The sequence below is a fragment of the Dermacentor albipictus genome, unplaced genomic scaffold (assembly GCF_038994185.2).
Source record: "Dermacentor albipictus isolate Rhodes 1998 colony unplaced genomic scaffold, USDA_Dalb.pri_finalv2 scaffold_14, whole genome shotgun sequence".
Lineage (NCBI taxonomy): Eukaryota > Metazoa > Arthropoda > Arachnida > Ixodida > Ixodidae > Dermacentor > Dermacentor albipictus.
The window spans coordinates 5956914-5982300 of record NW_027225568.1 but is presented as its reverse complement, the minus strand read 5'-3'; the positions used below and the strand labels follow the sequence as shown (position 1 = coordinate 5982300).

The 25387-nt window shown below is 49.6% G+C and overlaps 1 long non-coding RNA gene across 1 annotated transcript in view; it reads left to right on the top strand.

Moving 5' to 3' along the window:
• Nucleotides 1–10277, top strand: part of LOC139051809 (uncharacterized) — a 31316-nt gene extending 21039 nt beyond the window's left edge. The window contains exons 2-3 of the long non-coding RNA XR_011509563.1: nucleotides 6610–6980; nucleotides 9755–10277. This is a non-coding gene — a long non-coding RNA (uncharacterized lncRNA). The remainder of the gene's footprint in view (nucleotides 1–6609; nucleotides 6981–9754) is intronic.
• Nucleotides 10278–25387: the final 15110 nt, after the last annotated feature.

Sequence of the window (25387 nt, the reverse complement as noted above, 5' to 3'; positions counted from 1 at the left end):
GTACAAAATATGCTCTAATATTTTAATCGGAATGGATGTTAAAGAGATAGGCCTATAATTGTTTGCGTATTTTTTTGGACCACCCTTATGAACCGGAGATACATGTGCCATTTTCCAGTCCTCCGGCAGCACTCCAGTAGAAACAGATTTAGTGTAGATTAGATAGAGGTAGGATGCGATTGGCCAGGCACAGCGCTTTCTCATGCACTTTCTCAGCACTTTCTCCCATGAAATTTTCCAGAGGTTGTTTTGGGCAAAAATACGGAATGAAAAAATCATAAAAGCAAGCTGCCTTAGCTGTATCATCGGATAGGACCTTATCATGGTGAACAACTTCATTTACTTGCGTTGAGTCAGATCCGCATCCTTTTACGTATTTCCAAAAAGGCTCTGGATTTGTTTTCATATTATCATTAAGTCGATTGAAGTACTGGTCTTTCGCAAGGTTAACTTTAGTTTTATATTCATTTTTGGACGCCCAATTCACTTTGATTAATAATGTGTCAATTCCTACTCGTCGGCGTGGCCACCCGCGCGCGCCGCCACACTCACCAGACTTGGTGGCTAGGAACGACGACCGTTTCAAGGTCATGTGAACCCGACTGCTGGAGTAGCGACCATCAGCCGATTCACCTTGGCTTATCTTCGGGTGGAACAGGCTGCCTCTGCCGACTATGTCGAGTGGTGGACTGGGATAGATAAAGGGCGGTATCAGAAAGCAATGCATCCAACTTCATGGTGGACCCATCCCATTGTCTTAAGGCGGCATTAGTTGAGGCGACAGGTGCGTCGTGGGTTGATGAATCGCGAACCGCTCCTGATTTGCAACTTCTGCGTCTCTGGGCGTCGCGCCGCCAAGCAGAACTTGCATCAGCACGCGACCCTGCATCAAATACCTTTCGCTTAGAGGCCCAACGCCTTACTGCAGTAGCTCGGCGCCATGAACACCGCTTAGAACGTGGCCGCTGGGTGGACTGGTGCTCTTCTCTCGGACCTTCGTCGTCCAATGCCTCTATTTGGCGCACCTTCCGAGTAATGGAACGTGGTCGGCGCCCTCCAGAGCCCGCAGCCTGCGCCTTGTTAGCATCGGGCCAGACACCAGCAGTATTCGCAGAAACTGTCGCCCACACCTTTTTTCCGGCTTTGGACACAGCACCGCCTCCCTTCGTTGTTCAAAACTGCCTTCCCGCGGACGCAGGCACGCCGCCTACGCTCTCCGACATCGAGGGTATACAGGCTGTCTTCACCATGGCGGAAGTTTTAGCGGCAATCGACCTGACGAAGCCATGCGAGGCACCAGGACCGGATGGCACACCATATGAACTTTATAAAAACACGGAAGGCAAGGTTCTCGAAGTGCTGTTGGGGGCCATAAACGAAGCTTGGGCTACAGGAGTCATCCCCGATTCATGGCGGTATGCAGAAAAGGTCTATTCCCAAACTCGGAAAACCCCAAGATAATATCGTTCATATGCGCCCAATAGCACTAACCTCAACGTTAGGCAAGCTAATGGAGCGTATGCTAGCGACACGTATTGCATGGTGGCTCGAGTGGTACTCATGGTATCATCCTGGCCAAATCGGTTTCCATGCTCATTTAGGCGCAGAGGATGGCCTTGAGTACCTACCTTCTATGGTTCTCATCTGCGGCCGCTACCTAAAAATTTGCAGCATCCTAGCAATAGATATTCGTAGAGCGTACGACCATCTGAGTCACAAAGCAATTGTCGGAATTCTCCATTGGCTTCAGTTCCCTAGCTATGTCTGCACATTCGTCGAAGCCTTCCTGCGCGCTTGCACCTTCTCAATTCGCGTGGCTGGCCAAGCAACAGGTCAGTTCGTCGCACATCGGGGTGTCCCACAAGGATCTGTGCTCGCACCAGTCCTTTTCAATACTGCTCTCCTTCCACTAGCTTGGAAGCTAGCGACGGTGCATAACGCACAGTACATAATGTAGGCAGATGGCATCACTGTCTGGTCAGTTGATCCTGAAATCTGCCACCAAGAACAAGCGCTCCAAGAGGCCCTGAACGTGACGCACAACTGGTGTGCTCAGATAGGCCTTGACATTTCCAAGGACAAGACGACGTACATGTCAGTAGCGAACAAGTATTGGCGCCGTCTACTGGCACTCCGGCCTCTTCAGTAAACTCTGGATCAGCAACCATAACACGAGGCAGGCACGTACCCAAGGGGGGGCCCGCGCCCCCCCCCCCTGAAATTAAGACGCATACCCCCCTCCCCCCCCCCCCACTGCCCGCCCATGCCACCACTTCTCACGCACATTCCTAAAGCGCCGCCAAATCAATGTTGAAACGTGACAACTATTCGGCGGTCAACCTTTTGCTGCCTTTTTCACTCCTTTTAGATGGCGGTAGTTATATCGGCATCTCCTGGGATGTGAAGGACAGTTTTCTCAGATTCGGTGAGCGCGCAATCCGTTGTCACCGTCTTTTCGACAGTCACGCGCATAGCTGTTGCTTCGTTAGTTCAACCTTGTTTGTTTCGACTGACCCAGGGACCAGGAACTGGATTCGGTTCGTGGTCAGCTGGTCTGTATGCACGTGGAACGAGTTGCGGCCAGAGAAAACGCCAATTTCCTTTAAATTTTCCTTTTGCTTCATCATTTCCTCGATTGTAACCATTACCCGTGATACGGGTTAGGTAAAGTGGAAAATAAAATAATGCGATACAGCGTCCATCATCAAACCCTGCAATAACTCTTAAACTCATAGGCAATGTGACTGTCACAACTTAACTCGTCTGGTTTTTCCCTAATTGTAGACCTGTTCTCGTGCAAAATTGCCAACTGGAAACAAGAGTCGCAAGGTGTTGAAAAATTAGGTGAACTACTAAGGGAGAGAGCCAAGGCAACAACGAAACAGGAATGAAAAGCGAAAACTATCAAATTTCACCGTTGCTTATGAAAATATTTATGGATCAACATTTTTTATTTAAAAAGGAAGTAGAACAGAAAAAGGAAGTAGAGAACAATTCCGTGTGTTTTGAACGGCGCTTCTGCAGCTATCATTCGAGCCGCGTGACGTAGCCACTTCTCCGCTGTGCGTATGTAGGTGTTTTTCTAACCTTCCGCAGTGGGCGTAGTACGTCTAGAATCGCAGCGTCCTGCGCCCTACGCGGTTGTACGGGACTGGCAGCCACGCATCGTTACGCAACTTCGCTAATAATAATACGAGTCGGTTGTGGCACTTGGTAGAGCATAAACGAGGGATCCAAAAGAACTGTGATTGTTCCACATATATTTATTTCTGCATAACTCTTCCAGAGCTAATTAAAAAAACATTACTATAGTAGGATGCAAATTAAGCCTGCAGTGAAGCCCCACCCCCACCCTCATAACCGCCAGCCCCTGTTCCTTCGCGAGGCTGCAAATAATTCGTACTTCAAACTTTTCCCGTTACCCAAATAAGGCGGTAACCACAAAAATACAATTATTAGTGCGTAATTTCATTCCTTTTCCCTCGGCTATTATAGTGGAATGGCCAAAGCCTAATTCTTCACTGAACTGAAATAACGTGCTTGCTTTGCTGCAACTGTTTATTGTCAAGTTTCACTTCAGTTCGCATTGAAGTTTCATGAGTAAAACGGGTACAGAAGTGAAATGAACGGCACCGCAGACTTTTGAAGAGGGAAATGCTCAGACTCCATACACTTTGTCCATGCCTGTTGCACACCTCATTGCGTCCGCAGATGGAGACTCTTCAAGAACAGCAGACGCTCCGGAGGGGTCAAGTACGACGCCATTTTGAAAAGGCCGCATGACGACGATTTTGTTTGCGTCTGTGATTGGCTGGCGAATTAACACAACTCCGCGCGGGTTGTGTGCCTTGTTTGCCAACTGCTGTTTTTTAAGTTGCATTCTGCTAAAGTAATCTTTATTTTACACTTTGGGCTTCTTGTTCTTGGCAGTGTTCTTCCTGCGCTTCTTTCCTGCGCAAGTCCATTTGGCGTAGTTCCTTGTTTGCCAAGTAGAGGAGAGGTGTATCGCACAGGCGTACCTGTAAAATAAACCTTATTTCATTTCAGTTTTGTGAGTTTACGCGTTTTTATAGCGAATGGTGGACGTTATTCACATTTGTACTAGTAAATGTACCCCCCCCCCTCATTTCCATAGAAGTTACCTTAGGTTGCCCCCCCCCCCCTGAAAAAAAAATCCTGGGTACGTGCCTACCACGAGGCTTCAACTCTCCGTGTACTCGGCCTTGAAATGGATTTCGGATCTGGGGGACCATGGGTCCAGAATTCAAAGCGACAGGGCGCAGAAACGATACAGTTGATACGTCGGATTCCGAAGAAATCTGGCGGAGCGAGCACCAACATGGCTCGCCTTCTTGTCCGTTCTGCATTGCAACCATGACTTGTCTACACAGCCCAGTTTCACCATCTCATGAAGGCACAATGGGCCCGCCTTGAGGCCATTAAGAACGAAGCCATGCGGGCCATAACGGGACTACCACATCTCACTCGGTTGCCAACCTTACAGGCCGAGTCCCGACTAAACACTATCGACGAACTCGTACACCAACGTCGACGCGTGCGTGCCCTAAAACAATCAAATTTCTGCTCGGCTGCTTCACTGGCCCGGTACATGGGACACGAAATAGACAATCCAGCATCTATGAGACCCGATGTAGCTCTGTGGAAGAGGGTACAATTAAGTGACAATAAGCCTCTTGCTCGTCTGTAGTGCCCGGTTCCTCGCCAGGCGAATGTCCAAGTTTCCCTCCTTCGTCGCGCCGATGATAATCAAGACGATGCGACTCTTGTAGCATACACTGATGCCAGTGTTAATGGCATCATGATTCACACAGCTCTCGTGTGTCCATTGCTATCAGAGGCACGCCAGACGTGCTCGTATGTTGCCGATCCTGCCCCACCGGCCTATCTTGCCGAGCTTGCTGCCATACGAAACGGCTTGGTCGCGTTGCTACCTACTGTTCAAGCTGCTCGATACTATCAACTCATCCTTCGCACAGACTCGACTCAAGCCATCCACGACATAGGTAGGGTATCTCGGTCCACTCTATTCTCAGATAGCATTCACCCTCTTGCTGCCACTACGAATATCCTCATACGCGTCCAGTTGGTGCCTCGAGTAGCCCTGCCGGGTCTCCTTGAAGCAGATATGGCAACCCACCCACAGATTACAACACACCCGCTTCCACATTTTCCTGAAGACGCCTGTGGACGACTGATCCGGGAAAAGGAAAACCTCCGACGTACCACATGAGCTCTCATACCTCCGTCTTAGTCAGACCTCCCTGGTGGGTTAACCTGCTGAGAGGAGGTTATGTTAAGGAGGCTACGTGTCGGGGTCGCGCACACCCCGTCTGTGACCGCTCTCTGGCCACAACAGTATCACGGTCCTTACGGCTAATCATGCCCATTTTGTAACACAGAAATCCAAAATGTGACAGTCACACACCTACTATGGACGTGCCCAGGACTTCATCTAAGCCGTCTCCGCCACCTCCGGGCAACAGGCCTTCGGCCTGGCCGCCCATCAGACCTTGAACGTTGGATTCATGGACCACATCATCGTCCACTCCTAGATTTTTTGCACGAGTCGAATCTGTTCGTGTACTTTTAACATCCTTTGTATTATGCCTAAGGGCATGCTTGCGAAATAAAAAAAAAGTCTGGAAGGTTGAAATCGCCGGCAAGATTTATTTGGTCCGATGTTTTAGAGACAATTTCATGCAGTTGCTGCAACGTAGTCGCATCAGAACTTGGCGGATGATAAAGTGCACCGGCAATGAATGAGGTGTTATCAGCATGGGTCACTTTCCTCCAGACTGATTCTACGTCATCGTGCCCAATACCAAGCAAAGTTGACCGTAAGAAAGAACAAACTAACAAGAACACCCCTCCGCCCGTTCGTGCCCTATCATTTCAATAAGCGGTAAAGTTAGGAAACACCTCATTATCACCGATGGATGGGATCAGCCACAATTCTGTCCCAAATACAACGTCAGCTTTCAAAAATTCGATGAGGCCCGCTAATTCATCTACTTTGTTCACAATGCTTCTGCAGCTCACTACAACGGCCGTTAGATTGTGTGAGGCAGGGGCTGTCTTGTGGAGAGAGGGTGTCACTTTTGGCAGGATGTCACATCACGTCATATTAGCATAATTTAAAAGTGCGCTAGAAGAAGAACGGAATAAGTGAGGCCGTCTGAGCCAATTAAGGCACGTGATAAGGTTTTAAGATGGTTTTCCCTTTTGTTGATTTCGCAATTTGGCGTTATGTAATGATCATGTGGCTATCTGATGTTAAGTGATACGGACATGAGGTTATCAAGGCTAGTTCTCCCTTCGCCGTCCTGACCTGAGGAAACGCTAATTCATGATTACTTAGCCTGATTGCGTAAAGCCGTTTGCGTCTATTTGCAAGAACACATAAATGGAAGTTTTGGGGTACTTGTCCAAATCAACGTGAACCTTGTGTTTCAGGGTTTGTTTTGCGATAAGGGGGTTGTCAGATTTTTTTAAAATTCATAGTCTGGTGATGAGAGTTGCGTGCACGTGGCGCATGAGCCATTGTGCGTGGCTGACAACGGTCGCTCATTGGAGCTTGTCCCCTTGCAGTTATGCAGTCCAGTCAGAGCCCGCCTACCAAGAGGTCTTGGGCCAGAGATCGTCATTTCTCAGAACCTGCGGCCCAGGGCTTCGAGACATGCAGGCATCAAGCCGGCCGAGCTGCATCGAACACCTCGACCTCCCGATGCACTATCTGGTAGCGGGGGTCTTGTGCCCGGCGGCCGTTAAGAGGGGGTACGCCACCCCTACGAAATGCAGTTGTCACACTTAACGCTACGATTCCTCGCACTTGTCAGCAGCCCAAATTGGCCTGTCCACGCCGGAGATGAGTCATGTGGCTGCGTTTCCGACCAAACTCCCTTCGGAGGAAAAGGGAAACCGACCTCTTGATGCCATCAGTCGCCCGACGCCTGACTTGGGTAGGTGACTGGGCAGTGACGACGCAGGGTATAAACGCGGACCGAGATGGCTGGGGGTAAGAGGGCGCTCGGAAACAGTGTGACATTCGGACATGCTAAGACGCTACCATAGTGTGCTCCGTTAGTTGGAGCCGTTTTGTAAATCTCAACCATGTACCTTCTTGAATATATTCGTTTTTGTTCATTCTCTTAAGCGTCGCTCGGAAATCTTTCTCCCGGCACCTGCACGGCACCATCGATGGAAACTTCGGTGGCCGCACGGACCCCCGACTTCACAACACCGTATACGGTGCATTGTGCACATTGGGGAGGGCGCCATACGCAGTAAGTTTAATTGGGAAGCGCGATAGAGGAGCTCAGTTGCACGACACATCTCATATATGGCGTGTTTCGGAATTCGCCATAGGATAGTAAGCGTAAATGAGTTTCGCCCGAGCTTTTTACCGTTCTTTGCGCAAATAAAACTGACATAATGTCCGTCATTAAATGGGTGAGTGAGTGAGTAAAGACTTTATTTAAAAACAAGGTATTGACGGATCACGTTGTTGTTAGGCATCCACGAGCCCCTGGGCCCGGGCGGCTTCTTCAGCTATCTCGATGACCTGGGCTGCAGGTCAGGGTCGCAGCTGAGAAACACGGCCTCCCACTGCTCAATATTACTTATTTCGTGATTCGTGTGATTTTCGGCTGGACACGACCAAATAATATGGAATAGATCCGCTTTTTGCTTACAATGCTTACATTCGAGCCATTAACGTGTGAAATAAGCTTGTTGATGCTCACTAAAAGAAACTCACAGTTTCGTCCGAAAGGCGAAGGATTGGTTGCAATAGAAAATTATTAGACAGCTATACAAAGTAAGGATAGTAGTTTTATCGGCCGTATAAACTCGTTAAAATTCGCTTACTAACTAAATTAACAAGCATATATTGTCATATGTGAACGAGCATATGTTGTAACACGTGAACAAGCAAACGTGAACACATCTCACTCGACCCCAGTACGCTATCGCTGTCAAGACGCTGGAGTGAGGAAGCGCGGCAGCAGCAGCGAGCGAAATAACTTTCGGGCTGCCTCTCGCTACAACGCTAAGTGGTGAAAACACAGCGCATACGAAGCTATCAGCAGGCAGCACACTCTGTAGCCATCGCAGATCGCTTTCTATAAAGGGTCCACGCGGCCGCGCCATACGCAGCAACCGCCAGAGTAGAACATACCGCCACCACCTTCCCCTCCAGCCGGTGACTTGCGCGAGACGGAAGACGGTACGCTTCCTCCCCTCTTTCCTCCTTTGCACGCGAGAGATAACGCCGCCATCGTCGGCTCACCCTCACTCGCTTTCACTCGCACACACAGCATAAGGAGCGCGGCGACGATCTTACCGCTCTTGAACTTTATACAGAACACCACGGCGATGGGGGTTACGTCAGGAAAGCGACCGAAGTGTCCATAGAATTGCCATCGCAATAAAATGACTTTCAAATGCAGGAGCGGTGTGGCACCTGAAGGACTGATATGGTGCAATACAGCCTGCAAGACGTGAAACTCAAGCTTCAAGCGATCAACGTGTTATCGTACCTCGAATGTTCACCGTATTTGGTCACGTGTGCAGTAGCCGCACCTCTTGCTTCACATGCTTTCTCATGCATGTTTCTTCCCAGCACTAAAAGGATGAATAAATGACGCCTATGACACGCGTCTTAAACGACGACGAAAAAAGCGAGGCGTCAAGCTGCACGTGGCGAAAGCACAGACGAAACTGCACAAATGTGAACTCGGGTTGTTTCTGCTCGCGACCGCTCTTCTACATGGCTCCATATTACCAACGTTATGATTCGCTCCCTGGTTATTTTTATTCCGTGTTTGATCAAAGTTTGTTGAACGGAAATAATGGAGGTGGACGTAGACAACATCGTCCTCTTTTTCATAGTACGGTAGTTTAGAACAGTTATAAAGAAGGAAGTCATGAGAGGATATGGATATTCGTTTTTAATATCACGTTCTAACTGGCTGCATGTTTTAAACAGATTGTATCAAGCATAGTTGCATAGACGGTTCGTTAATATTGTCATGAATAGGTGACCTGCATGAAAACAAAATCAACAAGGCAACGGAGGCAGTGGGAGGGTGGCAATTACACTTGCAACTGAATCGCTGGAGCCCCATATGCGACCTTTGGCTTTCTTTGTGTTCGTTAGCTCCTTTAAAATGAAACAGTAGTCTTTATGAGTGTCTTTTTTTGTATGCGTAACTGTATTTAGAAAAGAAAACTACAGAAGCATCAATTATCCTAAGGTTCACAGATCTTTTATCTTAGTGCATATTGACAACAATAAAATGAAACTTCTCAGTGCAAAGTTCTGTATATACTTCTACATTTCTAAAATAGAGACCACCAACGTTGGAATAGTGTCTGTGTTTGGTGTGTGTGCGTTTGTTGTGTGTACGTGTGTGTTGTGCACGTTTTGCGTGCGTGTGTGCTGTGTGGGTGCATTTTGTCCCATGGCAGTGCTGTTTATTTCAAAGTGCATACGGTGCCACTGACTGGCCACGTACTAATACTTTGCCGTTCCATGAAAATATATAATCGTCGGGCAAGTATAATAAACATGATTTGTAAGTGGCCTCACATGCGGTACTCGGATGCACACACACTGCATGGTTTTTTTTTTACCACTCTTCACAAAAAAAGCATTGTGCAAGAGTGCTTCACTGAGCTCTGTACAATCATGCTGCTCCCATATGTATATCAAAGCAGCACTGGTGTTTTTCAGGTCAATCGCAGCATGACACCCTGAGCGACGAGCGATGGTCCTGCACCCAAGCAAGCAGCACGGCCTTGCACCAAAAGTTGTCTCCATAAACACGCGTCTTCACGATTGAGTTGCAAAGCAAAATTCAACAATGTAACACCGAGGCCGCTTTGAGTAATTTTTCCGTACCAGTATGGTTTTATATGTAAGCTGGGTCTCTTGTACTGTAGTAAGTAGTTGGCTGTTTTGTTATGTTTCTTGTATCTTATTTAGCGATCAGTCTTTTTTGCTTTATAACATTTTTCTCTTTTATTACGAAACGAACCGCAGCCCGGCTGTTCTTCGTAGCATCCTTTACCAGAGTGTTAGAACTGTCACATGCTTTTGTCAACCCCGGCTCCATGAAACCTCTGGTTCCTTGGCTTATAGAAAAATAAGCCCGCGCTAAAATGAAATTGGAGAAACCAATTTTCGGTTAAGAACAGTTTTCGTTTTTTTGCCAGTCACCGACGATGCCTTAAGCAATATCTGACTTTCTACAACAGTTTCCTTTCACGTGAAAAAAGCATTCGGTTGTATTTTCATTTGGAAAATACACACATCTCTTCCATGTGCACTTCACAATATCTGGCCACTGTGACATAATGCACACTGCACACCTAGCATGGCACCTTACGCACGCTGCACACCCAGGCTGATCCTATTGTGTGTCGAAAATTTGTGCGTGAATACATGCGGTCACTAATTAAAAAAAATAGCTGACGGGGTCGGCAGTTCAGTCAATGGGCTAGTATACACAAAGATGTGCGTATTCATTTACGTCGCTTACTTTGCTTTGAAAGGGCATGAACTGTTTTCTGTTCTTTCTACTTACGCTGCGATCCATGAAAAGCGGAAGCTTTTCTATAGTCAGAGAAATTGACTTTCAAGCTGTTATAACAACTGGAGGAAAACCGATGCTGCCTGTTTTATGAATCTAGCGTGGAGGAGCAGTTCTTTTAATATTCTTGTTTTCATATTTATCTGACAAAGGATCTTTTGATGTAAAATAAATCAAAAACTTTTTTGCTTGTACAATATCCTAAATTACAAATTCGTTCTCATAGCCATTGAGAGAAAACGTGTTGACTATTTTTAAGAGCAGCGCAACAAAGCTGAGTAAAGTAGAAACAAGAAAAGGAGACACACACGAACTCTACGTGTGACTTTTGTCATTTTGCCCTACAGCAAAAAAAAAAAAAAATCCGTTTTGACCACACGGCCAGACTTTCATTTTGAGACACACTGAATATTTAGAGCATATCTGTTATTTTAAAATGTCTCTGTGAGGCACGATAGAAAATTCGAACAGCACAGAACTTCCCAGGAAAATGGAGGCTACAAGTGATAAACAGTAGTCGAACAAGGATTCTCGGCTGCAGCCAACGTTTCAACAAAGGAAATTCTCTTCATGAGGGCGACAACTGCCCTCACAAATTTCACTATAAATTGAAAGAGAAAATGTCAATAAAGTAACCAAAATATTTTAAATAGAAAACAACTTCTTCTGTAACACCACACAGCCGTATTTAAACACAAAATTATGTTAATGCAAAAGCGGAAAAATTGTTAAATACCAAAAAAGCAAATATAGAAAACAGCGCTTTAGCGAAATTTTATAACTAGACCGCATCCAGAAGGATTGTTTCCTTAAGGAAATATTTTTTGCAGTGTATACTCTGGACGTGCTGTAGAATATAAAATTTTTATTAACTGGGGTGCATCTCGATGCTTGCCCCGGGACCAAAACCTTTGCTGTTTGCGAACTTAGCCAAACGAAATTTTTCAAGAAAGAAAGTCGACTTTATAGAGCAGGAATATGCTAGCGAAATTAATAATTCTAAATGATTGTTTTCTACCTACCGAGGAGCTACCTGCTCCTCGGGAGTACGTATGACGCGTGGCTACCAAACTACTGCGCGCGCGCTCGGCTGTGACGGAGAGCAACGACCTCACTACTGACGCAGCCGCGCGCCTCTCCTCTTTCTTTTTTTCGCACATGCGCATTGGGTTGCGGCGGAAGGGTTTTCGGCGTACAGGCGACATACAGATGGACGGACGAATCTGGGTACCATATACCGCTTCGCTGTAAAGAAATAACTATTTCCACAGTATTCGGTGCCGCCTCTTTTCCGGGAATAGGTTGTCGCCGGGCCTCGCAGTCTCTCCGTCTCTACCTCTGTCTACCTCTACCTCCGTCTCTACCTCTACCTCTCTAGAAGCGCAGGTAGACGTACCATGACCTAACGAATGCAAGTGCAGGTTAGTATGGAGGAATTTTCAGAAGTGGTCAAAGAAATTTTTTGTCCTAACACTTTCAAAATTTTAACATCGGAAGCCTATGGAAACGTTAATAGTTTACGTAGAAAAGTATTGATAACCGGGGAATCTATTTCGAGATGTAGTCTTTGGAAGTTGGTACGCATGTTAGATCAACAACTCCTGCGTCGAAGTAAGCTGCATTTCTTTTTCACTCCCAGTTTTCAGCGCATCTCGCACCAGCCATGATGGCTCAATGACTAAGCTGCTCTCCTGCCGAGTACGAATACTTGGGTTCCATTCACAGCGTGGTGGCGGCATTCGAACGGAGGTGGAATGCAGCCATGCTCTTGGACCTAGCTTTGGACATATATAACGCAGGTAGTCGACACTAATCCGGTGGCCTCGATCCACATCGTCTTAAAGCCTGTATTGCATCGGAACGTTATACCCCACAAGCATCCACCCGGCCATTATAGACATAGTCCTGCTCTATGCCGCGACGTCCTTGGCCACGTGGTCGTCAAGTGGTTTTGCGCTCGCAGATGCATAACTTGGCGGCAACGCTAATACAGTGCTTGTCGACACATTCTTTATTTTGCTGCGTCGATTAATAAACTCACTGGCTGGTAACTCGATCTCGCTATTTGTGAATTCACTGGAATTTCTTATTTGGAAACATTCGGGGTGATAGTGAAGGTCACGGTACACCTCGTGGTGGCGAAGCGAAATAATTGAACAGAAATGTTCAGAGTTTCCTAATATGCTGGCCATTTCCATGGTAACTGAGCTCAAAGGAGAACGCTAGGGAATATTTATTAGCCGTGCTTAGGATATTGCAAGACTTCAGCAGTTTCCAGTCTTATTATGAAACTTTTGTGCTTATACCAGAACCTTATATAATTGGCAGAACCTGAATCGTTCTGCCAATTCTCAAGCTCTTGACGCGGCTCTTCATCTTTGGAAAGACGGATCTGGAAACTATCTGCATCAGCATGGCCTCATCATGAATTTGTCTACCCAACCAGTATCTCTGCTTTTCCTCAAATGAAACCTACTCCCTTCCCGGAAAGTCACCAGGATGGGTGAAAACCCGCCGTGGTTACCTAGCCATGGCTTTGGCGTTCCTCTGCTAAGCCCGGGTCACGCGGTCAAACCCCAGCCGGGGCGGCCGCTTTTCGGTGGGTGTCAAATGCAAAAACGCCTGTGTACCGTGCATCGGGTGCCGCGTTGAAAAACCCCAGTTGCCCAAAATTAGTGTGGAGCCCCGCCACCACGGTGTGCCTCGTAATCCGATCATGGTTTTGGCACGTGAAACCATGCAATTAATAATGAGTGCAGCCCATCAAGCAAGTGGTGCGTCGCAAGAATCTCTGCACCGAAATAGAAGTGTCGCAGTTTGTCCCGAAAGGCGAAGCGTCAATTGCGATAGAAAATTATGGCACAGGTATCCGCAGTATTGATAGTAGTTGTATCGTCCGTGAAAACTTGTGAACGTTCGCTTATTAACTAAATTAACAAGCATGGTGTTACGCGCACACATGCAAGCATGGACGCAACTCACTCGATGACCGCGCGCAATCGCTGTCTGAACGCTGGCCTGGAGAAGAGCCGCAGCAGTAGCAAGCGAATTGCCTTTCAACGCGAACACAGCGCAGCCGAAGCCATGAGATCTCGGAGCGCCTCGCCTTAGTACCCACCGTAAATTTATTTGAAGATGCGGCAGCGCGGCCGCGCCATACGCAGCCGCGGCCGGGATGCAACGCCCGGCCCCCCTCCTGCTGCCCTGGGGGCGATGGAAGATATCACTCCCCGCCTTTCTCCCATGCGCGCAAGCGAGATCAAGCCACTAGCCTTCTCGGCACACCTTCGCACGCTTTCACTCGCGCCTACGGCTTACGGCGCTCGGCCGAATTTTATTCGCACGTGGCCATCACGGCGACGGCGACGACGGCAAAAAAGGTGCCCTTTTGTTTTTCCTTTAGCGGGCTGTGTATTCGCAACCGAGCCCTCGCGTGTCACCTCGATGCACAGGCCTGTCAGCAGTCACTACGTATGGTGAGGAAAATCAGCCACGAAGACTTTCGACATGTTGCGCATTTTTAAAAGAAACCGACGCGCAGTGCGAAGCCGCACTGCTGCTCTCTGCACGTGAATCTCGCTTTGCTCCTTGTACCGTGCAGTCGCCCAGCGGTCAGCACCCGATGCCCACCATGACGGGGCACCCGAACGCTCCGGCGAACGCGGGCAGCGTCGTGGCGGCCACGCGGCACGCCGTCGCTGCCGCGTCCCACGGGCTGCGGCGGGGCACCGCGCAGAAGGTGTGGCCAAAGCGGAGGAAGAAGAGCTGCCTGAGCGACCTCTCCTGCGCGATGTTGGCGTCTCGGAAAGCGGCCGCCCTGAACGAGACCTCGGCGGCCCAACGGGCCTGGACCGCGTCCCACCACCAAGGCTCGTCGCCGGACGCTTCGATGCCGGAGGTGTGTTTCGCGTAGGACGCCAGGCAGCGCGTGTGCTCAGTCAGGTCCCACGCCGAGGACGAGGTGCCGTGGCTGCGTCGAGAGGATGTTGTTACGGAAGCGAAGAACCGGCTGCATGACGTCGCACGAAGGCGGGCTGTGGTTCCCGAAATGACAAACGCAAATTGTCCGAAAATTTTACGCGAGGCGCCACCATTTTCGATCGAACACTTTCATACACTTCTGCACTGTCCCGTAGCGTTCGCCGTTGGAGTACATTTTTAAAAAATGTTTCCATACTTTGGGGAGCCTATCTTGCCCCACAACTTTATTTAGAGTGCGCGATCTAAGGGTGTCCTCTGCATTTGCATATGGCGCATGGTCGTTCGTACGAAACAAGCTAGAACCTTTTCTGGAGACCTGGTTCACCCGGTGGGCGAAGAAGAGCATACACCAGCAACCGCCTCACTTTATCTCCCGCCTCTGTGTGATACACGAGCGTCTGCATGCACAGTGCGAGGAGATTTACCTGTCTTTACCCTAGCCCTATCCTGGCCTGCCGCGTTAACGTGATTCGCCTTGCTTTGGGTTTTCACCGTTTTAATGGATGCGATTCGCTATAAATGCAATGCGATGCACCATTACCGATATCGCACAAACGCAGCTACAGCCTTCCGCTAAGGCAATCGGTATATTGGGGTATGCGGCACTTTGTATAAAAATTAAATTATGGAGTTTTACGTGCTAAATGCACTTTCTGATTATGAGGCACGCCGTAGTGGAGGACTCCGAAAATGTCGACCACCTAGGGAACTTTACCTTTCACCTAAACCTAAGTACACGGGTATTTTCGCCTTTCGCCCCCATCGAAACGCGCCCGCCGGGGCTATGTGGCAATTCGTACAGCCGAAGGGAGTACTAAATATACTGCTGGCAGATTCGTGGCGCAAAGGTATTGAAGCGCAATGAAGCGGGCGTTCCATTATGCGCAGTACTGTAAATTTGTGAAAAGAAATCTTTGAAGATTTCGATACACCGGAAAAGTTGGCATAACAAGCTCGATTACACGTCCCACCACTCCGTTTCAAACGGATCCTGACACTGTCATCGTTATCCAATTACATAAATCCCAGTGTTTCGTTTTATGCGGAACACTTTCTTTTATGAAGTGTCTAGGCTCCTGCCGTTTTTTTCTAATACGCTACATGTCTTGGTAGACATTAGCAAGAATGATTATGTCGACGATAACTTTACTAATTAGGTGAGATTAGCTATTTTAGTTTTAACTTATTCACCTGAAGAGTTATGAAATTGCGAAATTGAAGAGCAGTGAAGTCACGTCTTCTTATCATAAATCTTAATAACTGGCATCACTTCGGATATATTCAACCTTAATATGTGCTACGATATAATTGGGCGGTCCAGTTAGCAGCTTCCTAAAAGCGTGCCTCTAACAGTTCGGGACGGCCTTAAATGGCGAGGCATATTTAACATATTCTAGGGACGGGCATCACGAAAGTCGCGCTAGTTGTAGAATTTCTAATAACCAGACAGCACTTCAAGACTCTTCAGCTTCAGTTTCGCAATTGCAACACGCGTCGTGAAGATAGTAATGAGACAAATAATTTGCACGTGTTATTTCTTCAGCCAGATAACTGTTCCACTGTTTCCTGTTCCTATTGTACATCTGACCACATCACCTGCCTGCAAAAACGGTAGGGGCTTATATAGACGTGAGAGCTTACTTTAAAGAAACGGTGTTCCTCATAAAGAGAATGGTCTCGCATATAGGTTGAGCATTTACGAGACGGCGCGGGCGCTGCAAAGGAAACGCGGCGCAAACGCACGCAGACGACGAGCGGGCACGGGCAACGATGGCCGACGGCTCAGCGGAGCCGACCAGCACGCGACGCTGCCCATCGTCGCGGCGTGTGCAGAGCTTGAGCCCGAGTGCGGCTCAAACATCTGCGCGCTCTCGTGTGGCGGCTCGCGGCGGCGAGTTTCGTGTCGGGAAAGCGGCGTGCACGGGTCTACGCGAGCGATGCGTCTGAAGGCAGCGGCAAGCGCTCCTTGGAGGCAGTCCGTTCATCAGCGCGCGCCCAGACGGCGACGGGTCCGGACGTGGACGGTGACGCGCAAACAAAGGAGCTAACTTCGAGGTGACAGCAACCGGCGTCCTTCGTGAAAGCGGTGATTACCCGCCAAGACCCCTCTACCTGAACGTGACGCTGAGAAACTGAACCAATTGACGAAATGGGCAAACGTCGAAGACATACGGTCTGAACAGTGTCCACCTCGGTTTCCCAGATCACTACGCAGTTACGCAATATGCGGGGCCGAAGGTGCAGCATAGGAGGCGCAGTCCGGCGGAACAAAGCGACGACACGGGAGGGATACTGCGACCGATTCGTCGGTCGTGATTGGCCGAGATACAGTCATCAGATTCTCTAGTTTTCCAGGGAAGAAGGCTCTTTTAAAAGCAAAGATCGTTGGTGCAGTGAGAGGTGTCCTGCTGTCTGTAGACATGTGCGTACTGACTAGAGTCTGACTGCTTGTTTCAATATTGTCACGTGGTCGTGACGTCGAAGAACACAGTAGCAGTACTGTAAAAGACAAAACTAGCTTTTATTGGGCGAACCTGTGCCCACAAAATAGGCTACACTTAAAGCACAACGATAGCGGTGAACACAGTCGGCGATCGTCGTAAATCTGATCAGCTGGTAAAGCGCGTCGGCTTTTATACCGCAGTCATCTAATGTTCCAGACTATTCGTTCGGGCCCGCGTGCCTTCCACAACGTTCTACACCATTCGCGTCACGCGATGAAATTAGATAACATAAGGTTCGGCGACAACAGACAGCCGGGTAGAATAATCGATAACTTTCCAGAAACTTTCGGATACATGCAGGCGCGTGCCGCGCTGTGCGATTACATTTCTTAAGCGGCGAAACGTGGTCACCCGATAAAGATAAGTACACGTGTCAATACCCCCCTCTTGAAAAGCATCGACCCGATGCTGCAAACAAACGAAAGTAATAAATAAGCACTCGTAGCAAAGAAAAAACAAAAAAAAAACAAAATAAGGAAACTTCGTTAGCGTCCGTAAAACGGTTTAAGACGCACCACGTGGAACACTTCAGGTTGTGCGCGACGTCGCTGTGAATGCGAAATTCCGTCTGGCACGACCTCATAGTCCAGTGCGCCAAGACGTTGAAGGGTCCGAAATAGCGTCGCAGTAGTTTCTCACTGAGTCCTCGTCGGCGTATCGGGGTCCACACCCAAACACGGTCGCCAGGCTGGTATTCGATGAAGCGTCGTCGGAGGTTGTAGTGCCGGCTGTCGGTCCTCTGCTGGCTCTTGATCCGCAGGCGGGCGAGCTGTCGGGCTTCTTCGGCGCGCTGGAGATAGCTAGCGACGTCAACATTCTCTTCGTCAGTTACGTGCGGCAGCATGGCGTCGAGCGTCGTCGTCAGGTTCCTGCCGTAAACCAGCTTAAATGGCGTTATCTGTGTTGTTTCTTGTACCGCCGTGTTGTATGCAAAGGTCACGTACGGCAGGACCGCATCCCACGTCTTGTGCTCGACGTCGACGTACATTGCTAGCATGTCGGCGAGGGTCTTGTTGAGGCGCTCTGTGAGACCATTCGTCTGCGGGTGGTAGGCAGTTGTCCTCCTGTGGCTTGTATGGCTGTATTCCAGAATGGCTTGGGTGAGCTCTGCTGTAAAAGCTGATCCTCTGTCGGAGATGAGGACTTCTGGAGCACCATATCGCAACGGGATGTTCTCGACGAAAAATTTAGCAACTTCGGCTGCGCCGCCTTTCGGTAGAGCTTTAGTTTCAGCGAAGCGGGTGAGATAGTCCGTCGCCACGACAATCCACTTATTTCCGGAAGCTGATGTCGGAAACGGTCCCAACAAGTCCATCCCGATCTGCTGAAAAGGTCGGTAAGGAGGCTGGATCGGCTGTAGTAATCCCGCTGGTCTTGTCGGCGGTGTCTTGCGTCGCTGACAGTCGCGGCATGTCTTGACGTAACGGGCGACATCGGCGGTTAGGCGCGGCCAGTAATACCTTTCTTGTATCCTCGATAGCGCCCGGGAGAAACCGAGGTGCCCAGCGGTCGGATCGTCATGTAGGGCGTGCAGTACTTCTGGACGTAGCGCCGACAGAACAACAAGAAGGTAGTTGGCGCGGACTGGTGAGAAGATCTTCTTCACGAGTAGGTTGTTTTGAAGCGTGAACGAAGATAATCCACGCTTAAATGCCCTTGGGACAACGTCGGTGTGCCTTTCCAAATACTCGCCTAGGGCTCTTAGCTCCGAGTCTCCTCCTTGCTGTTCGGCGAAGTCTTCCGCGCTTATTATTCCAAGGAAGGCGTCGCCATCCTCGTCATCTTGCGGCGGCGGGTCAATAGGGGCGCGGGATAGGCAATCGGCATCTGAGTGTTTTCGTCCGAACTAGTAGGTTACAGTGATGTCGTATTCTTGTAGCCTGAGGCTCCACCGTGCCAGCCGTACTGAAGGGTCTTTTAGGTTAGCTAGCCAACACAACGCGTGATGATCGCTGACCACCTTGAATGGCCTGCCATATAGGTAAGGGCGAAATTTCGCTGTGGCCCAAACGATGGCGATGCATTCCTTTTCGGTTGTAGAATAATTGCCTTCTGCTTTTGACAATGATCGGCTAGCGTAAGCTATCACGTGTTCATGTCCATCTTTTCTCTGGACTAGGACGGCACCGAGGCCTAGGCTACTGGCGTCAGTGTGTATTTCGGTATCGACGTGCTCGTCGAAGTGCGCAAGTACGGGCGGCGACTGCATGCGTCGTTTCAGTTCTTGAAAAGCCTCGGCCTGTGGCGTTTCCCACTTGAACTCGACGTCACATTTAGTTAGCTGTGTCAGCGCCTCAGCGATGCGTGAAAAGTCCTTGACAAATCGCCTGAAGTAGGCACACATGCCAAGAAATCTACGCACTGCCTTCTTGTCGGTGGGCTGCGGGAACTTTGAGATGGCAGCTGTTTTCTGCGGGTCGGGGCGTACTCCGGATTTGCTGATGTCGTGGCCTAGGAATAGAAGCTCATCGTAAGCGAAGCGGCACTTTTCTGGCTTCAGAGTGAGCCCTGATGACTTGATGGCCTCTAGTACTGTAGCAAGCCGCCTAAGGTGATCGTCAAAACTTTCGGCGAATACAACGACGTCATCCAAGTAAACGAGACAGGTCTGCCACTTCAATCCTGCTAAAACCGTGTCCATCACGCGCTGGAACGTTGCAGGCGCCGAGCACAGTCCAAATGGCATAACCTTGAACTCGTAGAGGCCGTCTGGGGTGATGAAGGCGGTCTTTTCACGATCTCTTTCGTCGACTTCTATTTGCCAATAGCCAGACTTGAGGCCCATCGAGGAGAAGTATTTAGCGTTGCAGAGCCGATCCAATGCGTCGTCTATCCGTGGGAGAGGGTATACGTCCTTCTTCGTGACCTTGTTCAGACGACGATAATCGACGCAGAAACGAAGGGTTCCGTCCTTTTTCTTCACCAGGACAACAGGGGATGCCCACGGGCTTTTCGACGGCTGGATGATGTCGTCGCGCAGCATTTCGTCGACTTGTTCTCTTATAGCTTCACGTTCTCGCGGCGAAACTCGGTAAGGGCTCTGGCTAAGTGGTCGAGCGTACTCCTCGGTGATTATGCGATGCTTGGCGACTGGTGTTTGTCGAAGCCTCGATGACGTCGAAAAGCAGCTTTTGTATCGCCGGAGCAGACTTCGCAGCTGCTGTTGCTTAATCACGGGGAGACGTGGATTAATGTCGTAGTCTGGTTCGGCAACCATGGTCGTCGGGGTAGATGCGGCGGAATCCAAGAGGACAAACGCATTGCTGTTTTCCAGAATTTCCTCGATGTATGCGATCGTCGTGCCCTTGTTGATGTGTTTGAACTCCTGGCTGAAGTTTGTCAGCAACACTTTCGTGTTTCCTCCATGCAGTCGAGCGATCCCTCTTGCGACGCAAATTTCATGGTCTAGCAGTAGACGTTGGTCGCCTTCGTTGACACCTTCTACGTCAGCGGGTGTTTCGGTGCCGACCGAAATAACAATGCTGGAGCGAGGCGGGATGCTCACTTGATCTTCGAGCACACTCAAGGCGTGGTGACTACGAGGGTTCTTCGACGGTATCGCATGGTCTTCCAACAGAGTTATTGACTTCGACTTCAGGTCGATGACTGCGCCGTATTGGTTGAGGAAGTCCATGCCGAGAATGACGTCTCGTGAACACTGTTAGAGGATAACGAAGGTGACAAGGTAAGTGCGGTCGTGAATGGTAATTCTTGCCGTGCACATTCCAGTCGGCATTTATGAGGTGTCCTCCGGCGGTACGAATTTGAGGGCCTTCCCACGTAGTCTTAACTTTCTTCAACTGGGCGGCGATGTGTCCACTCATGACGGAGTAATCAGCCCCTGTGTCGACTACGGCGATGACTGCGTGGCCGTCGAGAAGCACGTCGAGGTCGGTGGCTCTTTGTCTTGCATTACAGTTCGGTCTTGGCGTCGGATCACGACTGCGTCGCGTTGACCTGTGGCTGGTATGTGACGTCGTCAGGTCGTCATTCGTCGTCGCATTCTTTCCTTCCAGACTTCATCGGGACGGCGGCGTGTCGTTATGTCGTCGAGGTAGTTTCTTCGGCGTCTTCGTCGGGGGCGGAGGATCTTCGACAGTTCGACGGACAGCAACCGCACCTCCATCGGTTGCTGCTTTTAGTTTTCCGGATATGGGCTCGCTGACCGGCCCCGAGCTGCGCCAGTGTATGGTCGGCGCTGCGGCGACAGGTAGCGGCCTGGTGATGGTGAACGCGACGGTCGTCGAGAGCTCCACTGAGTAGCCGCGAGGTAGTCAGCGTTATCGCGAGGGCGTTCACCTTGCTGCGGGCGCGGAGCGTTGACGGCGAAACCTCGCAGTCCCATTTCCCGGTATGGACATCGTCGGTAGACGTGCCCCGCTTCCCCGCAATGGTAGCAGAGCGGGCGGTGGTTAGGAGCGCGCCAAACGTCGGTCTTCCTCGGATAGCTCCGCTGTGCGACGGGTGGGCGCGCTGTCGGCGGCGGACGACGGAATTGCGTCGTTGCAGGGCCCTGGCGTGGTCGCGGAGGGGGACCTTGACGGCGTGCGACGGCGGCGTATGTCATCGCTTCTGGCTGGGGCTGCGGTAATTGTGGTTGCAGCTCGGGAACTCCAAGTTATCGGTGCACCTCTTCTTTCACGATGTCGGCGATCGAAGCCACTTGGGGCTGCGACGAAGGCAGGACCTTGCGCAGTTCTTCGCGCACAATGGCCCTGGTGGTCTCCTGAAGGTTGTAGGAATCCAGTCCTTGGATGGCGTACTGCGGCGTGAGCCCCTGGCGGTTATATTGCCATGTGCGCATCTCCAGAGTTTTCTCGATCGTCGATGCCTCTGCAGAAAACTCAGCTACGGTCTTCGGTGGGTTACGGATAAGTCCCGCGAAAAGTTCTTGCTTGACACCCCGCATCAGCAGGCGGACTTTTTTCTCCTCTGGCATTTCTGGGTCGGCATGCCGGAAAAGACGGGCCATCTCCTCCGTGAAGATCGCGATCGTTTCGTTTGGCAGCTGCACTCTGGTTTCTAGTAGTGCTTGGGCTCGCTCTTTTCGTACGACGCTTGTAAACGTTTGCAAGAAGCCGCGTCGGAACAGGTCCCACGTCGTTAAGGTGGCTTCCCGATTCTCGAACCAGGTCCTGGCGGCGTCTTCCAGTGCGAAATAGACATGCCGCAGCTTGTCGTCGCTGTCCCAACTGTTAAACGTAGCGACCCTCTCATACGTCTCAAGCCAGGTTTCCGGGTCCTCGATTGTTGATCCGCGGAACGTCGGAGGTTCCCTGGGCTGCTGCAGCACGATGGGGGACGCTGGGGCTGCCATTGGGGTTGCCTTGGCCAAAATCTTCTTGGTCTTCTCAGGTAGAAGTCCGTGCTCCGGGGGCAGCGGTTGAAGACGGCGGCTTGCTCGATACTCCGGGACTACGTTCGTGTTCTCTTTGCGGTCCGGGCTTGGATCACGGCTTGTCGGGGGCGTCCGGTACATGAACGAAAAGCACCTCCACCAGATGTCACGTGGTCGTGACGTCGAAGAACACAGTAGCAGTATTGTTAAAGACAAAACTAGCTTTTATTGGGCGAACCTGTGCCCACAAAACAGGCTACACTTAAAGCACAACGATAGCGGTGAACACAGTCGGCGATCGTCGTAAATCTGATCAGCGGGTAAAGCGCGTCGGCTTTTATACCGCAGTCATCTAATGTTCCAGACTATTCGTTCGGGCCCGCGTGCCTTCCACAACGTTCTACACCATTCGCGTCACGCGATGAAATTAGATAACACAAGGTTCGGCGACAACAGACAGCCGGGTAGAATAATCAATAACTTTCCAGAATCTTTCGGATACAGGCAGGCGAGTGCCGCGCTGTGCGATCACATTTCTTAAGCGGCGAAACGTGGTCGCCCGATAAAGATAAGTACACGTGTCAATATGTAAATATTGTAAAATAAACTTATCTTCCACTCCTACTCCTGGACGTACTGATCGCTGTGCCCGAAGGATTCTATGCCTTAACGCTACCCCGAGTCCCAGCACCAGTCATACGTGTCGCGCGCTTCACAATCGCCTCATTTAAACTCCGATAGCCACTGATGAACAGAGCGAATGTAAGTAGACGCGCAGTCGAGCACCAGCGTGCGATCGCCAAAGAAAGTAGAGACGCATTGGAGTCGGATTGCGAAGGTGACGATGGCGTGATAATGGACTGCATGCTGATGCCTGTTTTGGCTAAGAACATGGCGCGTATACAGGGATATGTTTTCCGTTCAAAACGAACGATCTTCAACTGCGAACAGCACCCTCCGCGGTTGCTTAGCGCACATGGCTTCGGCGCTGCAGTGCTAAGCACGAGGTCGCGGTATCAAATCCCGGCCGCGACAGCCGCATCAAGATGGGGGCGAATTGCAAGAACGCCCGTGCATTCGGCGCATGTTAAAGAACCCCAGGTGGTCAAAATTATTCCTGCTCATCAGAACGTGGTTTCGGCATGTAAAACCTAAGAGTTTATTTTAATTGCGAACTGCAAACGGTCCACGTCTGGTAGCACACTTCTGGAACGCAAAGATACACGATGATCGCAGAGCTCCAATGATCGACGCTGGTTGGCTCGCACATGTATACTACACAAATACCTGAGGAGCTACATTTTTTAAAGTTGCAAGTGCCTATATGTAGCCATAACGAGCTAGGCCTAAACGTCGCTGTCCTTTCTTGGGAAGCTACAAATTTTTTTCTATTTGTCTCATTTATTTTTTTAAATTTCCTTAACAATTACATTGCTGTTGACGCCACGATGCCGCAGTTCTTGCAGAACTGGCGTATATATGTCAGCCAGGCAAACGCTGTTTCGTCAACGATTTCTGACAAGGCTCGCGATGCCGGTGAAAACACTGCGAGCGAAGCACTTGCGCATGGCAGTGCATAGTCAACGTGTATGAAAAAAAAATGACGAAGAAAAACCGCAGCCGTGACGTGCGACCCTGACGTCATCTGACGCATTTCTGAAGGCGTGGACAAGGCACCGCTCATGTAATAAGGGCGGATAGGATGGCGACGGTTCCTTCGACGGCACCGTAGAGCCGACAGTGAAGAATTGTCGACAAAGCGCTGGTTAAGGCTCCTAGATCTTCTAATGCCATAGTACACTAGCTGCGAACACAACCTGTGAATAGTAACGTGGCTGGATTCTATAGCTAGGATTTAGAGCTTTTGCTTTAAAGCAAAAAAAAAACAAAAGCGAAAGGAAAAACAAGGTGACTTGACAACGGTTGACATCGAAGACAAGGTCTTCTGGGGCGCATTGGCGTACCACGCGGCTTTCTGAGACTGCACTAGCGTCGGGATCGGCCCAGATTAGAGACTGCACAATTTCCAGGATCGACCCATCTGGAACATCTGGGTTTAATTTCGGCCTGTTCGCGCTAATTACACATCATTACTACACCGTACATATCCTTAAGCTAACATGGTGCGTCTTTCTTTTATAGAAGCTTTATTTGACGCCCTTTTCCTTGTCGTGCGTGCCTTAGAAGGCGTCAAATTGTCTAATTTACGAGATGAAAGTGGCCACACTGTAAACGGAAATAACTCCGAGGTGGGAGTATACTGCTTGTCCTCTAGCGACCCCCCGGTTCGGAGTTTATTATGCTCCGTATGATCGGAGTAGAATTTTTACTCCGTACGAGCGGAATTTTTGCGTGGAATTATGGGAGTTTTTTTCTGTCTTTTCTTTATTTTTTGCTTTGCAATTGACGGAGTTTTTTCGAGGTGCAACGGGAGTATAAAAAGAGGCGAAAGAGGCATCGCGTGAGTCTGCGCGATCATGTTTACATGCAGCGGCTGCTGGTCAAACTTAGAAATATGCCCACGAGACCGCGTCAAATTCGACGAAACAAGTCAATGAAAGCACATGTATCATAACATACATAAACATTCCAGAAACGCCCAATGCACAAATTTGAAAGACATCACACGTACACGCGATACTCGAAGAAGCAACGGTGCCAGTATATATAGCCACGATACTGTGTGCCTCGAAACCGCCTAGGGAGCAGCTGTGCTGTTTTCAGAATTAAGACTCACATGCTCGTTTATACGAGACCTGCCTCTTTGAAATTAACAGAATACCTTAATCAACACAAAACTGTTAATTCAAAATAGTGAGAGAAAAAAAGTTAATGGCGTTATTTCTCAAAATTATCATGCCAGTCTGTGAGTGCTGAAGCGACTTCGCACACTGCCGGCGTTCGCGGCCAAAAAGTAGTGCGTTAGGTACAGTAAGCAAGAAAAATGTAAG